General features: G+C 44.8%; 1 protein-coding gene across 2 annotated transcripts in view; it reads right to left on the bottom strand.

Annotated features, from left to right (window-relative positions):
• LOC111143085 (WD and tetratricopeptide repeats 1) overlaps positions 1-14,807 on the bottom strand; it is a 71,828-nt gene extending 57,021 nt beyond the window's left edge. For both annotated transcript variants that reach the window (XM_022496549.1, XM_022496550.1), the window contains exon 1: positions 14,599-14,807. The gene's annotated coding sequence lies outside the window, so the exon portion shown is untranslated. The remainder of the gene's footprint in view (positions 1-14,598) is intronic.
• Positions 14,808-16,150: the final 1,343 nt, after the last annotated feature.

Here is a 16,150-nt window from a genome sequence, read left to right as displayed (position 1 = left end):
ATGAATAGGTAGGACAGTAAATTCAAAAGGAACAATAGAAATAATAAATTAAATCTTATTTACACTCATTTATTCATACATCTTAGAAGAAAGCACAGGGGCGCCTGGGTGGCTCAGTGGGTTAAAGCCTCTGCCTTCGGCTCAGGTCATGGTCCCAGGGTCCCGGGATCGAGCCCCACATCGGGCTCTCTCCTCAGCGGGGAGCCTGCTTCCTCCTCTCTCTCTCTCTCTCTCTCTGCCTACCTCTCTGCCTACTTGTGATCTCTGTCTGTCAAATAAAGTCCTTAAAAAAAATCTTAAAAAAAAAAAAAGAAGAAAGCACAAAAATGACAGTGGGGGAAACAAACTAAACATACGGCAGGAGGGGCACCTGGGTGGCTTAGTCATTAAGCATTTCCCTTCAGCTCAGGTCTTGATCCCAGAGTCCTGGGATCGAGCTCCTCATTGGGCTCCCTGTTAGGGGAAGCCTACTTCTCCCTCTCCCACTCCCCCTGTTTGTGTCCCTGCTCTCACTGTCTATGTCAAATAAATAAATAAAATCTTAAAAAAATAAATAAACAAACATGGCAGGAGAGCAAGAAAGGAGACATGTAAATCACCAGCAAAAAAACTAGGACGGTAACAGACCACAAGCAACTTTATATGTGTATTCTTCATTCTAAGGCTAGCACAGTGGACTGAGTATACCTTTACGTTCACCCTTAAAGCTCTAATGACACTGAGGGCTAATTTGCAGAACATGAAAGCTCCATAAAAAATCTCTCTAGCGGGGCGCCTGGGTGGCTCAGCGGGTTAAAGCCTCTGCCTTCGGCTCAGGTCATGATCCCAGGGTCCTGGAATCGAGCCCCGCATCGGGCTCTCTGCTCAGCAGGGAGCCTGCTTCCTCCTCTCTCTCTGCCTGCCTCTCTGCCTGTTTGTGATCTCTGTCTGTCAAATAAATAAATAAAATCTTAAAAAAAAAAATCTCTCTAGCTAAAGTACAAAGGTTTAGGAATGGCATCTGCTGTCATTGAGGACACTGCAGGCCGGCTCTAGTTGACACTCAATAAAAGGGAGGAAGAAGGAAGCTAGTTTCTGGGAATATGAAAAATACAAAAATGACTAAAAGGCACAGAGGAAAACATATGACATAATGTTACAAAGAAAATAAGAGCTGCCATGCCTAAGATACTCCTCCCAAAAGGTATTCTACTCTTAGAGCCTAAAATGCGTAGCATGTCATCACCTAACGCTATCCCTTCTACAAACTTTTAACTCAGGCTATTGGGGGGCGCCTGGGTGGCTCAGTGGGTTAAAGCCTCTGCCTTCGGCTCTGGTCATGATCTCAGGGTCCTGAGATCGAGCCCCACATCGGGCTCTCTGCTCAGCAGGGAGCCTGCTTCCCTTCCTCTCTCTCTGCCTACTTGTGATCTCTGTCAAATAAATAAAATCTTAAAAAAAAACCAAAACCCTTGGGACGCCTGGGTGGCTCAGTTGGTTAAGCGGCTGCCTTCGGCTCAGGTCATGATCCCAGCGTCCTTGGATCGAGTCCCACATCCGGCTCCTTGCTCGGCAGGGAGCCTGTTTCTCCCTCTGCCTCTGCCTGCCTCTCTGTCTGCCTGTGCTCGCTCACTCTCTCTCCCTCTGTCTCTGACAAATAAATAAATATAATCTTAAAAAAAAAAAACCTAAAACTCAGGCTATTTGGAACTTTTCTTCCATAGGCAGACCTCTATATTATAAAGGAAGCTAATAAGAAAATTCATTTAACAGCTCAATTTGGAGGAATTAATCTCCTTCATAATGCAAAGGGTATCGTAATATAATAGCCCAAGGTTAACAAGACTTAGAACAAAGTACACCTGGCAAAGATTACTCACCTGGAACCAAAGATTGAATGGTAATTTCCAAATAAACATGAGGAACCACTCATTTCAGGTGTGCCACAGTCCTTGGCTGGGCTCTGGTTAATGTAGCAGAAAGGGAAGCAAATTTAAAATACTTAGGCACTTGGGCCTGAAGTCCAGCCCCATTGTTGTACCAATTAGTACCTACTTAGGCAAGTTACTCAACCTTTCTGAGTTTCAAGTTCGTGTGTAATATGGGGATGCTCATCGACTTCAATTGGTTGTTGTGAGGAATAAGTGAAGGTACAAAATAGTGCCTGGATTACAGTAGGTGCTCAACAGACGTTATCAGCCAAATCTGAACTCTAGTAAGACTTGATAGCTCCTGATCTATGCGCAGTGCCATGGTTACAACATTTCTCCCTTACTTCCTTCCCTACCAGAGCAACAAAGCTGACACTGGGGATTCCATTGTAGGGTGGTGGGGCACACAAAGTGGGATGTCTTTCTCACTTCTGCTGAAGGAACTCCATACAACAGTGTGTACCAGAAGGGTTATACAGGATTATTCATAATAGCTAAAAAGCAGAAACCCAAATGCCCATCAACTGATGAATGGACTAACAAAATGTGGTGTAGCTATACAATGGAATGTTATCTGGCCATAAGAAGCAGTGAAGTGCTGATACGTGTTACAATATGGGTGAACCTTGAAGACATTATGCAAAGTGAAAGGCAGCCACGAGCTGAGCCGTATACAGGTTTCTCCAGCTATCCAAAAGTAAAGCATTCCTATGAAATCTATCCTAAGCTGCAATGACATAAAGTGAAGAAGCAGTTATCACTAGTTTATATGGAAAGTTTTTGAGCTTTCCCCGACCCCCCAAAAAAACCTCTCATGGGCTTTTCCGATACCATCTTGCTAACAGATTAAAAAAAAAAACAAGGGGCGCCTGGGTGGCTCAGTGGGTTAAGCCGCTGCCTTCGGCTCAGGTCATGATCTCAGGGTCCTGGGATCGAGCCCCGCATCGGGCTCTCTGCTCTCTAGGGGAGCCTGCTTCCTCCTCTCTCTCTGCCTGCCTCTCTGCCTGCTTGTGATCTCTCTGTCAAAAAAATAAATAAAATCTTTAAAAAACAAAAACAAAAACAAAACTAAATGAAGATGAAGCACAGAGCCTAAGAGTTCAAAGCTATGGTGGCTTGATGCGGAGTGTATTTCCCAGGGGAGAAGCTGGGAGGTGCCAACCTCGCTTCTCAGGGTGTGCGCTGCCTCTGTAATGGGCTCACCGCAAAACAAATGATGAACACGGTATCTGATTTTCACCCTTTTTTCATAAAAGCAAAAATCCTCTTCGGATTTCCTTCGGTTAGCAAGAAAAAGGTGCTAATGTAGGTCTTTCATAAAAGTGAAGTGGCATAATGTGAACTTTCAAGAACCAAGGGATGCCTATAATTCCATTTACGTGCAAGGCCCAGAATAGACAAATCTACAGAAATAGAAAGATCTGTGGTTCCTTGGGGCTGGGGGGATGGGGTTTAGAGTAGTAATAGCTAAAGGATATGTATTTCCTTTTTTTAAAATTTGAGTGAAACTCACATAATATAAAATTAACCATTTTAAAGTGTACAATTCAGTGGTATTTAGTACACTCACAGTGTTATGCAACCATCACTTCTAGGTAGTTCCAAGACATTTCCATCGCACCAAAAGAAAATCATACTTATTAAGTAGTCAGTCCCTCTTCCATCCTCCCCCTCATACCTGGCAACTACCAATTAACTTTCTGCATCTATGAATTTACCTATCCTATATAATTTTATATAGGATTTTAAATACAATTTTAATATAAATTTATATATTATATATATATAAAATTATATTTTCTATAAATAAAATCCTACAATATGTGGCCTTTTGTGACTGGCTTCTTTCACTTATGTAATATTTTGAGGTCCGTTACTCTAGCACGTTATCAGTACTTTGTTCCTTTCTATGGCTGAATACTATTCCATAGCACTGCTATTATCACGTAGTGTTTATCCATTCATCTGCTGGCTGTTGTTAATAGTGCTGCTATGAACATTCGTATATATTATCTGTTTGACTACCTGTTTCCAATTCTTTTGTGTATATACCTTGGAGTGGAATTCCCAAGTCATATGGTAATGCTACGTTTAACTTTTTTGAGGAATGGCCAAACTGATTTCCAAAGTGGCTGTACCATTTTACAGTTTCACCAGCAATGTACAAGATTCCAATTTCTCCACGTCCTTAACACACTTTTTTAAAAAAAGATTTTATTTATTTGACAGAGATAGAGACACAAGCAAGGGGAGCAGCAGGCAGAGGGAGAGGGAGAAGCAGGCTCCCCACTGAGCAGGGAGCCTGATGCCGGCTTGATTCCAGGACCCTGGGATCATGACCTGAGCCCAAAGCAGAGACTTAATGACCAAGCCATCCAGATGCCCCAAAGTTATTATATTTTTAAAAAGGAACTACTGATACAGGTAACAATATGGGTGAATCTCACATATTCTGAGCAAGCAAGACACAAAAAAGTACATACTAGGGGTGCCTGGGTGCACACTGGGGTGCCTGGGTGTCTGGGTGCTCAGTTGGTTCTGACTCTTGATTTCGGCTCAGGTTGTGATCTCAGGGTTGTGAGATTGAGCCCTCTCTCAGGCTCTGTGCTCAGCGTAGAGCCTGCTTGTCCCTCTCCCTCTGCTCCTCCCCAGCTCACTCTCTCTCTAATAAATAAATAAAATCTTTTTAAAAAGTACATATTGGGGACGCCTGGGTGGCTCAGTTGGTTGAGCAGCTGCCTTCGGCTCAGGTCATGATCCCAGCGTCCTGGGATCGAGTCCCGCATTGGGCTCCTTGCTTGGCGGGGAGCCTGCTTCTCCCTCTGCCTCTGCCTGCCATTCTGTCTGCCTGTGCTGGCTCTCTCTCCCTCTCTCTCTGACAAAAAAAAAAAAAAAGTATATTGTATGATTCCATTTACTGTTTGTTGACCTTTGAACAACATAAAGTTTGAACTATGTGCATCCAGTTATATGTGGATTCTTTTCAATAAATACAGTATAGTACTGTAAATGTATGATTTTCTTAATAAAATTTTATTTTCTCTACTTTATTATAAGAATACAGCTTATAATACTTATACAAAACATGTGTCAATTGTTATCAGTAAGGCTTCCAGTCAATAGAAGGCTATTAGTAGCTAAGTTTTGGTGAAGTCAAAAGTTATATGTGAATTTCTGACTACATGGAGGGGCGCAGGGTTGGTACCCCTAACCCCTACACTGTTCAAGAGTCAACTGTAGGGGCACCTGGGTGGCTCAGTGGGTTGAAGCCTCTGCCTTCGGCTCAGGTCAGGATCCCAGAGTCCTGGGATCGAGCCCCGCATCGGGCTCTCTGCTCGGCGGGGAGCCTGCTTCCTCCTCTCTCTCTGCCTGCCTCTCTGCCTACTTGTGATCTGTCAAATAAATAAAATCTTAAAAAAAAAAAGAGTCAACTGTATATGAAGTTCTAGAATAGGCAAAAATATAGTTTAAAAAAAAGTGTTGTTTGGGTGCATGGAGATCAACAAGGAAAGGACACCTGAGAATTTTCTAGAGTGACAGAAAGGTTCTACATAGTGATGAGAGTATGGTTACATGAGTATTGGGGAGATGGGTTACATGAGTATATCCATTTGTCAAAACTGTACAATCAAGATTAGCGAATTTTAATATTTGTAAATTTTACTTAAAAATTAGAATGGAGGGAGGGCACCTGGGTGCTTCAGTGGGTTAAAGCCTCTGCCTTCGGCTCAGGTCATGGTCTCAGGGTCCTGGGATAGAACCCCACATCAGGCTCTCTGCTCAGCAGGGAGCCTGCTTCCTCCCCTCTCTCACTGCCTGCCTCTCTGCCTACTTGTGATCTCTGTCTGTCAAATAAATAAATAGAATCTTAAAAAAAAAAAAAAGAATGGAAGTGGGAAGCAGAGGAGGTACAGATAAGAATGGCAGAATTTTGACTGTTATTGAAATAGGATAACAGATATATGGGAGTTCAATATTGTTTACTTCGTATATATTTGAAATTCTCTCTAATGAAGTTCTTTTTAAAAAAATATTTATTTATTTTAGAGAGAGTGTGTGAGCAGGAGGGGCAGAGGGAGAGAGGGAGAGAGAATCTCAAGCAAACTCCATGCTGAGTGTAGAGTCTGATGCAGGGTTTGATCTCATGACTCTGAGGTCATGGCTTGAGCCCAAACCAAGACGCAGACACTTAACTGTGCCATGTCGGTGCCCCTCTAATAAAGTCCTTTTAAAAATCTTTCTTATTACAGAGTCATTCAAAACATGGAAGACTGATTAATGAAACACAAAAACAGATTTAAGAAAATCAAATTTAAGACATATCTATAGCCATCTTAGCCCTGGAGAAAAAAAAAAAAAAACAACCCAGAAGTGTACATATCTACAATGTTATAACAAGAAGGATATGTATAAAAAAATGTGCCAGTGGTCTTCTCTCTGGTAAGACAACAGGTGATATACACATATATAAATGTATTTTTTTCTGTTCCTCTGTACTTTCCAAGTATTCTGTTGTAACATTAATTGTTTTTATAATAATATAGAAATAGCCCTTAGGAACCTGCTTCAAACTGAAAGAAATGAGTCTGAATCTGGCTGTACTATATACTAGGTTGTGTGAGCTTGGGTAAAATTATTTACGTTTAAGCTCCTGGGGGTTTTTTGTTTGTTTGTTAATTGTTTTACCTGTCATGTAGGTATACATAGTAATTTTTACCTCACAGGGTTATTGGGAACATTAATGAGATAATGCATTACAAAAACACTTAGTACAATACCTGGCATGTGGTAAGCACTCAAGAAAGACTGGCTATTTTTCATCTGTTACATGAAGGTAACAACAGCACCTACCTCAGAGATGCTGTGAGGATTATACGGGATAACTGGCACACTGTAAATACTTATTAAGTATGAGTGACAATAAGGAAAAAGTGTTTAAGAAAAGCTTCCTCTCTGCGTGCCTGGGTGGCTCAGTTAAGTGTCTGATTCTTGCTTTCGGCTCAGGTCATGATCTCAGGGTCTCCAGATCAAATCCCACTCTGGGTTCCGCACTGAGCACGGAGCCTGCTTACGATTCTCTCTACCTCTCCCTCTTCCCCCCACCCCTCCCCTCTTTCCCTCTCAAAAGAAAGAAAGGGAGGGAGGGAGGGAAAGAGGAAGGAAGGAAGGAAGGAAGGAAGGAAGGAGCCTCCTCTTAAAAAGTTAAATATAGTTACTATATGGCCTAGAAATTCCACTCTTAGGTATAACCTAAGAAAAATGAAAACATAAGTCTACACAAAAACTCATAAATCAATGTTCACAGCCCTGAAGTAGAAACAACCCAAATGTCTACCAATGGTAAATGTCCATAAATGGGTAAGTAAAATGTGATATAGCCATATAATCAAGTATTGATCAGCTATAAAAAGGAATGAAGCACTGATTCATGCTGCAACAGGGATGAAACTTAAGAACATTATTTGAAAGAAGTCAGTCACAAAAGGCCACATATTTTATGAATCCATTTATATGAAACGTCAAGAATAGCAAAAGCTGGGGCACCTGGGTGGCTTAGTCGTTAAGCATGTCTTTGGCTCAGGTCATGATCCCAGGGTCCTGGGATCGAGCCCCATGTCAGGCTCCCTGCTCCACACTGGGAAGCCTGCTTCTCCCTCCCCCACTTCACTGCTTGTGTTCCCTCTCTAGCTGGGTCTCTGTCAAATAAATAAGTAAAATCTTTAAAAAAAAAAAAAAAAAAGAAGAAGAAGAAGAGCAAAAGCTACAGGGACAGAAAGTATATTACTGGTTCCTTGGAATTGAGGAAGAAGATGGGAGTGACTGGGGTGGTTGTGATAGCTAAAGAATATGGGTTTCTTTGGGGCATGATGGAAATGTTCTGGAATTAGATAGTGGTGAAGGCTGCACAACTTTGTGGGTATATTAAAAAGGGCAGAATTGTATACATTAAAAGGGTAAACGTTATGGCACATGAATTATATCCCAAGAAGAGATCAAGTCCCCAAACCCTTTTCATCTTTTCTCTGCCTCAAAATCAGAACTTGGGAAAATTCAGTTCTCACCCTTTTCGTCATCTGTCTCCTGTCCTGAACTATAATTACTTTTGTGGGGCTTCTCTTCTTTAAAAAACTAAAAGTATCCTGAGGGCTAGCTCTTCATCTGATTAATCTACTGACCCTCCTAGGTCTCCAAGGACTGATGCGGGCTTAGCAGGTGCCCGTCTAAGTACTTGCTGAATGAATGATATAGCATGATGATCTTGTGTACATACAGTGCTATATACCTATCAGAGTGCTGATCATTTCATTCATGCTTTTACCTTGAATTTCACAACAATCCTGTAAGGAAGCTAGAAAGCTATTATCATCCCTTTTAACAAGGGAGAACTGAAGCACAGTGCTATGTGGCACTGAGGAATAAGTACTAGACCAGGATCTAGGATCTTGTGCTCCAGGCAGGGGCTCTGCCTCTAACTGGCTGAAAAACCCTGTGTGAGGCGTTTCACTCTCTCAGACTGTTTCCCCATCTGTAAAATGAGAGGTAGACTCTGAGTTGAGCTACAAAACTTCTTCCAATGCCTCTACCCCATGATTCTAAGAACACACTCCTAGGAGCAGTAGAGTGGAGATGGAACCCCAGTCATCTGTATTCTTTTTCCTCTGAACATGCTGCCTCTCACTGTGGAGAGATGCCCCCAGCCAGAGTGACCACTGGCCTCCTTTCAACATTCTGAATTATGCAAAAGATGTATGCAAGTTTCCTTTCACTCTATTTGCAGTGGTCTATCTACTGGAGCAATCCTATAGAAGAGAAATACACTTCCAAAGGATAAAGGTCATTGCAAGTAGCATAATAAAATAAAGGGTTGGGCACTGGAGTCCAACAGACCTAAGGTTCAAATCCCAGTTCTGCCACCTATTTTCTGTGTGGCTGCATTTCTAAACCTCAGCTTCCTAATCTGCAAAACAAGTACGATAATGCCTACTTTCAGAGAGTGAAGAGCCATACATGTAAAATGCCTGATACCAAGCCTGGTAAAAATACATTCAAAGCATTTTTCTTTCTTTCTTTTTTTAATGAACCGCCTTTATATATATATATATTTTTTTTTTTGGAAGATTTTATTTAGTTATTTGACAGAGAGAGAGAGAGAGAGAGAGAGAGAGAGAGCACTAAGCATAGCGGCAGGCAGAGGGTGAGAGAGAAGCAGGCTCTCTGCTGAGCAGGAAGCCCGATGTGGGGCTTAATCCCAGGACCCCGGAATCATGACCCGAGCTGAAGGAAGCTGCCTAACCAACTGAGCCACCCAGGCGCCCCTTCAAAGCATTTCTTAAGTGTTCTGATTGCTCATAAAGCTATGAGGCAGGTACCATTATCCCCGCATTTCAGATGAAAGCTCTGAGGTGGAGAGAAGTTAATCTGCCTAAAGTTACAGTTATTAAATGGAGAATCAAACTAGATAGTTTAATTCTAAGACCCAGGTCACTGACAACTAAAAAATAGTTACTACTTTTAATCAGATCATGTGCAAGCACTGTTACCTCAAAGAAGCTCTTAGCATTCTTTAGGGTTAAGCTAAGGAATCAAAATCACCTTGACTCTGCCAGTGTCAAACAAAGTTCCCAAGTGTATTTCAGGGTCATGGACTAAGCTGGCACAAGGACAGCATCTGAGAAAGGTTTGGTTGGCAGGATAGGACCATCAACAAAGCACCTTTGGAAAAGTTCTTTGCCATCTTCGAGGCTCCTGGCTCAAATGACTTCATATGGGGTTGGGGTTGGCTAAAGCTTTCTCTGTGAAGTCTATCTTAAGAAATGTTTCACTTTGTGGGAAACTCTGGATGAAAACTCACCTCCATGGCTCCTCTACATTCGTGCTTTGTGAAAAATTTTTCTTGATGTTTTTAGAACAATGCTTTTCAGTGATTACAGCTAATTTATCTGCTTTTTCCTAGGGCCACAATTACCTTAAGGTAGTGAAAGGGAACAGGTAGACAAAGGGAGCATGCTTTGAAAATGCTGTCCTCTCTTACTGTATATATGAGCATCTGCAGTCTTGGATTTTTCCTTTAACTTGCATCTTTCCAAATTTTGGCATGATTCAGCATACCTCTCATAGGGAAGTCTTTGAAGTTTCACTCTGTAACTTTCTTTCTAGCAGAGAAGTTAAGGAAAACTAAGCCAATCAGTGCGGAAATGCTTCCTTTCCAACTCAGTTGCAGCTGTGTTACATCCAGATGTCTGACTCAGGAAGGAATCAGGTAAGCCACCGGCACCCAAATATTCAGGGCTCAACTAGAAACTCCAAGACCAGAAATGTCTGACTCCCATTCTAAGAAAGGCTCTCTAAAGGTACATGGAAAAGCACAGTCTTGTGCTTTCTGAAAATAGAATCGGGGGGTTACGAACAAGGATAAAATTCTGCCAACGTCCCGAGAGCCCCTGGATAGCTACCTGGGTAACGTCTGATCCTGCTCTGGCCCATTCCCCAAGAAAATGGGATTAATACCTCCCCAGATGGCTACAGGGAGGATTAAGGGTTATTATTCTTGGCATCCAGCTCTATCACAGCTCTAGCAATTGTGACCTTGTTCATTTTAAAATAAGACATTAAATATAGGGGCGCCTGGGTGGCTCAGTGGGTTAGGCCGCTGCCTTCGGCTCGGGTCGTGATCTCAGGGTCCTGGGATCGAGCCCCGCATCGGGCTCTCTGCTCTCTAGGGGAGCCTGCTTCCTCCTCTCTCTCTGCCTGCCTCTCTGCCTGCTTGTGATCTCTCTGTCAAATAAATAAATAAAATCTTTAAAAAAAAAAGACATTAAATATAAAAATGCAAACAGTGATCCCTGAATCTGACTCTATAGTAGGGTGAGGAATTTTTTCCCACAAGACCTCTGACACTGCCTCCTATACTCGAACCTACTGGCTGATCCCTCCTCTTACTCAGGCCTCAAGTTTTTAAGGTATTAGTCACTAATGCCACAAAGCCCTTCAAGGAGTCAGCAGCTATTACAAATAGTACACAGAGGGGCACCTGGGTGGCTCAGTGGGTTAAGCCGCTGCCTTCGGCTCAGGTCATGATCTCAGGGTCCTGGGATCGAGTCCCGCATCTGGCTCTCTGCTCAGCAGGGAGCCTGCTTCCCTCTCTCTCTCTCTCTGCCTGCCTCTCTGTCTACTTGTGATCTCTCTGTCAAATAAATAAATAAAATCTTTAAAAAAAAAATAGTACACAGAGTGAACCCCAGAATTCTCAGGGTGTCACCCTAAAGAAACAAAATGGTACCCTTTTACCCCAAACCCAGGCTCTCAAGGGCAATCAGTGAGGTCTAGCAAAAAGCGTGTATTACATCACTTAGTACTCATAAACCCACTATAAGGAAGGTACTGTCACAAATCTCATTTCACATATGAGGAAACTATAGCTCAGAGAGGACACATGATTTACCCTACGTTACACAGCTAAGAAGGTACAAAGTTTCAAATATCAGTCCTACTTCTAGCTGTGTCACCTAACAGGTTAGTTGTTTTTTTTTTTTAACTTTCTGGAACCTCAGTTTCCTCATTTGTAAAGTGGGGGTAATGAGGATGCCTGGGTGGCTCAGTTAGTTAAGTGCCTGCCTTCAGCTCAGGTCAGGAGCCCAGAGTCCTGGGATCAAGTCCTGCATCGGGTTCCTTGCTCCGTGGGGAGGCTGCTGCTCCCCCTGCCTACTGCCCTCCCTGCTTGTGCTCTCTCCCTGACAAATAAACTAATAAAGTGGGGATAATGATAGTTCCTTCATAGAGGATCTAAGGAGTAAATGAAATATCATAGAAAAAGTATCTAAGAAGTGCCTGGCACACAGTAAGTATGAAATATGAGTTAGTTGTTTTACAGATCAATACAGCAGGAGTTTGACATCATTTCCATGTAATAACAGGGTTTAAAATACTGAATAACTAATTAGTCCAGTTACCTACGTAAGTATGAACTCCTCTACCAAATCCTTTATAAGAAGTGGAAAAGCCTCTGCTTGAATACCTACAATGACGAGTAACTCATTCCCTCCTAGGGTGGCCGATTTTGCTTTTAGAAAGCTGAATTTTCTCCTACCAAGCCAACGTCTCCTCTCTTGGAATTTCTATCCCTTGATCCTAGTGCTGCTTTCCAGAATCACACAGAGAAAGTCCAGTTCTCTTTCTACATAACAGTTCTTCAAACACTTGAAGGCAGGTTTTGTGTTCCCCCAGGCTCTTAGCATTAGTCCTTTCAGACCTTCAAGCATCACAGCCTCAAAGGAGACAGGCCCTGGTTTGAATTCTAAACATTTCCTATATTTGCTGTGTGACCTTAAGAAAGTTATTTAACCTCTCTGTACCTGTATCTTCATATGTATAATAGGGAAAATGATCTTTGCCTCACAGGCAGTTATGAGGGCTAAATTAGATAAAGTAAAACACTAACTATCACACATCCCAACATATACCAGGCCCTCAATAAATGTCAGTTACTTCTTAGAATGTGTTCTAATTAGTAAATATCTCTCAAAGTTAGACACAATTAAATGTAACACCAAGGGATTGGTTTCTGATAGAAAATACCAGGGCTTGTGTTTTTGTAGCCAAGGACTTAGGTGAGTCCCTCTGCAACGGCGGCCCAAAGATGCAGTGGAATCCAGAAAGGTAAGGATAAAAGAAGAAAGGAATCAGGATCATTCAATCAGTGATCCCCAAAAAAAGGTAAGTATCACCATATTACATGTTGTTTATGATTCCCTCTTTACGACCCAGGACTGCACATGTGGGCCACACTCCCTAATTCAAAAAGGAGTGAAGAAACTAACGAGAAAATAATTTAAAAATTGTTGAAGTCATAGTTCTGGGTCTTTGCAGCAGCTGCCCCCTCAAAGTCCAAAGATGTTTAACAGAGGGCTTTAAAATCTTCAGTTGTATCCTTCCAGGTCCCGAAGTCTAGGTGTGTGAAAAAACCCTAATTTGATGTCCCATGAGTCACTACTGAGTTCCTTCCAGCTAGAAAATTTGTCAGCTGCATGACAACTCTAAAAATCCCCAAGTGGCAAATCGCCAATGTTAATACCATCACCATAATCACTACACATATTCTCTTCCTTTCAGTAACTCCAAGAGAAGGAGTCTTAGGCAGAAATACGGATTGTTGTTCTATTATTCTTCAGAATTGACCCAAAGCACTGCTTCTACAAATTGACAGGTGGCTTGAACATAAGTGTCCCCAAATAGGTCAAAATACCCCAGTATTAAAGCAGCAGGATCACAAACTATGGCAGAAAATGTTTCTCCGTCTGCCAATGAAATACAACAACCTGCACTGGAAATCCACTGTTAAGTCTCAACATCGTCAGCCCAATCAAGCCTTTCTAGTTACTCCCCGGTCTATGCTAGAGGACCCAGTTATTATACTCAGCAGACAAGATTCAATTCAATCCAGAAACAGCCCTAAGTAGTTCCTTCACTTCGAGAAGACACTAGCCACTCAGGAGGGACTGTAAGCTACAGAAAAGCTTCGTTCAGATCACTGGGCATACCTGTGCCCTAGGCAGAGATCTCATAACATCTTTGAGTCTGGAGGTGTCCTCTGAATAGTTTCTTCTGAAAACTGTTTCAGGCTTTGTTAAAAGGGAACACTTAACTGCCACTTTACCCTGATCATCTACCCCATCCTTGGGAAGAATGGGGAAGTTACAGACACCCTATCAGGTTTCTAAACTCATAAACTTAAGAAGAAAACTTTAAAGTTGCTCTACCACTACCTCAGGAAGTTCTAAAAAAAAAAAAAAAGTCACAGAAGAAAAGGACTTTGAGGAAAATAGTCAAATTAGGCAGTCAACTTTAGTCATAAGTCCTGATACCTCTTTTCTAGAGTCCCTGGTGGTACACCTACAGAGGAGAGTCAGAGGTCACTAAGCAAAGTCAATCTGGCTGGCAAGGAGTGGGGGCGTCCCACTGTAGCTTTCAGTGACAAGACTTGGTACCTGATGGTTCACAGTCTCTCTCCTATTCTACACTTCCTACTTCCCTTTTAAGTGGGTTACTGAATAACCCGTTCCCAAGTAAAGGCCCTCTGTAAGGGCGTTACAGTCGCCTGGTGGAAACACCTTAGGAGTTCTGCTTAGTGCCAGGATGGGCCACTGAAGGCATCTGCGGCTGCAAGAAGCCTGGCCACGGACGGACGGACACACACACACACACTCACAGAGAAAGAGAGCGGGATAGAGAGAGACAGAGACAGAGCGCGAGAGCAAGCGAGACAGAGCGAGAGCAGGAAACTAAGAGAGCAGGTCAGGTCAACGTAGCCCTCCCGGCATTTCCACCTGCCCCCTTCTTCCTGAGACCGGCGCCAGATCAGATGTCAAACAAAAACTCCGCAAAAAAGTCCCGTGATGGGATGACTTCCACCTCTCCCTTGGCAGAGCCCCCTGGACTCCCAGAGCGTCCCCCACCACCCGCGTCCCGGCCGGCCCTCCATCCCCACCCCGCCCCCGGCCCACTCTGCCCTTCGCCCCTGAGAGGCCTGCCCCCTCTCGGGACACCCCGGAGCCCCGAGGCTGGCGGCCTCAGGGCCCCCGGGCCGGCAAGGCTGTGGCCGGCCCAGAGCGGGCGGCCCGTGTGCCGGGACTGCGGGAGCCGGTTCTCGCTTCGGCGCCAGGCGAAGGCAGGGGGCGGTGGCTACCAGTACCTGTCAGGCCTCTTCCCAGGACCAGCGACCGCGCAACTTCAGGAGCCCATGTCCGTCCGGGGGGCCCGGCCCCTCTCCCGGGAGGGGGGGGGCGCGGATCCCGGGGAGGGGGCTGGGGGGCCCGGGCAGCTCTAGCCCCTTCCCATGCTCCCCGCCCGGCGCCTGGCCAGGGCCGGACAGCGCCTCCGCCCGCCCCTGCGCACCGCCTCACACCCGCGCTCACACACACTCACACTCCCTCGCGCGCTCTCACACACGCACTCCCCTCCCTCCTCCTCCTCTGTTTATCTCCTCCAGCTGTCTGGGGACCCAGGAGAAGCCCAGCACCGCGCCTGCGCCACGCAGTCTCCGCCTCCGCCCCGCGCCTCACAGCCGGCGGCTACGCTACGGAGAGAGCGTCCGGCGGTTTCCAGAATGGCTAGCCGGGCCCCTCCCCCTCCCCGCGCGCCCGGTCAACGTCTGCTGCCGGCGGTGCCTCCTAACATGCTAGTGGGGGAGCCCCGCACCGCCGCGACCAATCCACTCCTGCGCTCGCCAGACCCGCAGCCAGTGGGCAGGCGGGAAAGCCGGGCTAAGCCCAAGGGCATCCTGGGAATCGTAGTTTTTCCCCGTCGAAGAGCTCCTGCCCAGTGGGCTCACCCCGCCCAGTTGCCATTAGTTACCCTGACGCACCTCCCACCCCACATCCAGGGAAAATGGTCCCTCACGTTGCTTCTGGGACACCCCTAACACTCACCCATTGCGCCTCAGAGCCAGACACAGTCTCCTGAGAGCCTCACCAAGACTTCCTCAGATCCCCTGAATTGGGAGACTTTTCAGGCTGGGGCCCCGACGCCCCCCTCCAATCCCCCAGAGCCCAGCTTCCTCTTACTCTTTCCTGCCCTGGAGGGCTGCTGAGTGGCACATTCCTCACTCTTGCTCCTGGGCCTGAAGAAAGAGGATAAAACGTAATCAGTCCTACAACCGAGTGGCTTGGAGGGGAGCCAACCACACACTACGGAAACCCTCAGGCTGACCGAAAGAGACAGAGATGAGGTCCTTCTGAGACTAACTGGTGGAGGCACTACTGTTCCCCCCTCTAAGGAAGAGGCGGTTCCAGCCTAGTGGAGTGCGACGTCTGCTAGAGGAGGCACCAACCTAAGGAAGTGCTCAAGGTGACAAGGGAGGCATCAGGTGTAACTTCTGAAAGCAGAGACTAGGCCCCACCCATGAGGTGCCTCAGGTCAGAAAAAGGAAAAATTGTCACCATTTTCTGAGAATGGAAACTTGGCACTCACCCATAGGGTGGGTGCCATTTGTCAGATAACAGTAATTCGCTTTTATTTAGTATTTACCATGTCACCACTGTATTGAGTACAATTTCTTAGATACTCCCACTCTTATGGTGTTTTGCAGAAAAGAAAAGAAAGCTGAAGCACAAAGAGATTAAAAGCAACTTGCCCAGGGTCACAGAGCCTGGATAAAACGCCTGGATAAAAAGCCTGGGATTTGAACCTAGATCAGCCTTACTCCAGAGTCTGAGCCTTGGAACACTACCTGTCCCTCCAGTGAG

This window comes from Enhydra lutris, unplaced genomic scaffold (genome assembly GCF_002288905.1).
Source record: "Enhydra lutris kenyoni isolate GAN:26980312 unplaced genomic scaffold, ASM228890v2 scaffoldscaffold9, whole genome shotgun sequence".
Taxonomy (NCBI): Eukaryota; Metazoa; Chordata; class Mammalia; order Carnivora; family Mustelidae; genus Enhydra; species Enhydra lutris.
This window is presented reverse-complemented; position numbering and strand designations above follow the sequence as displayed.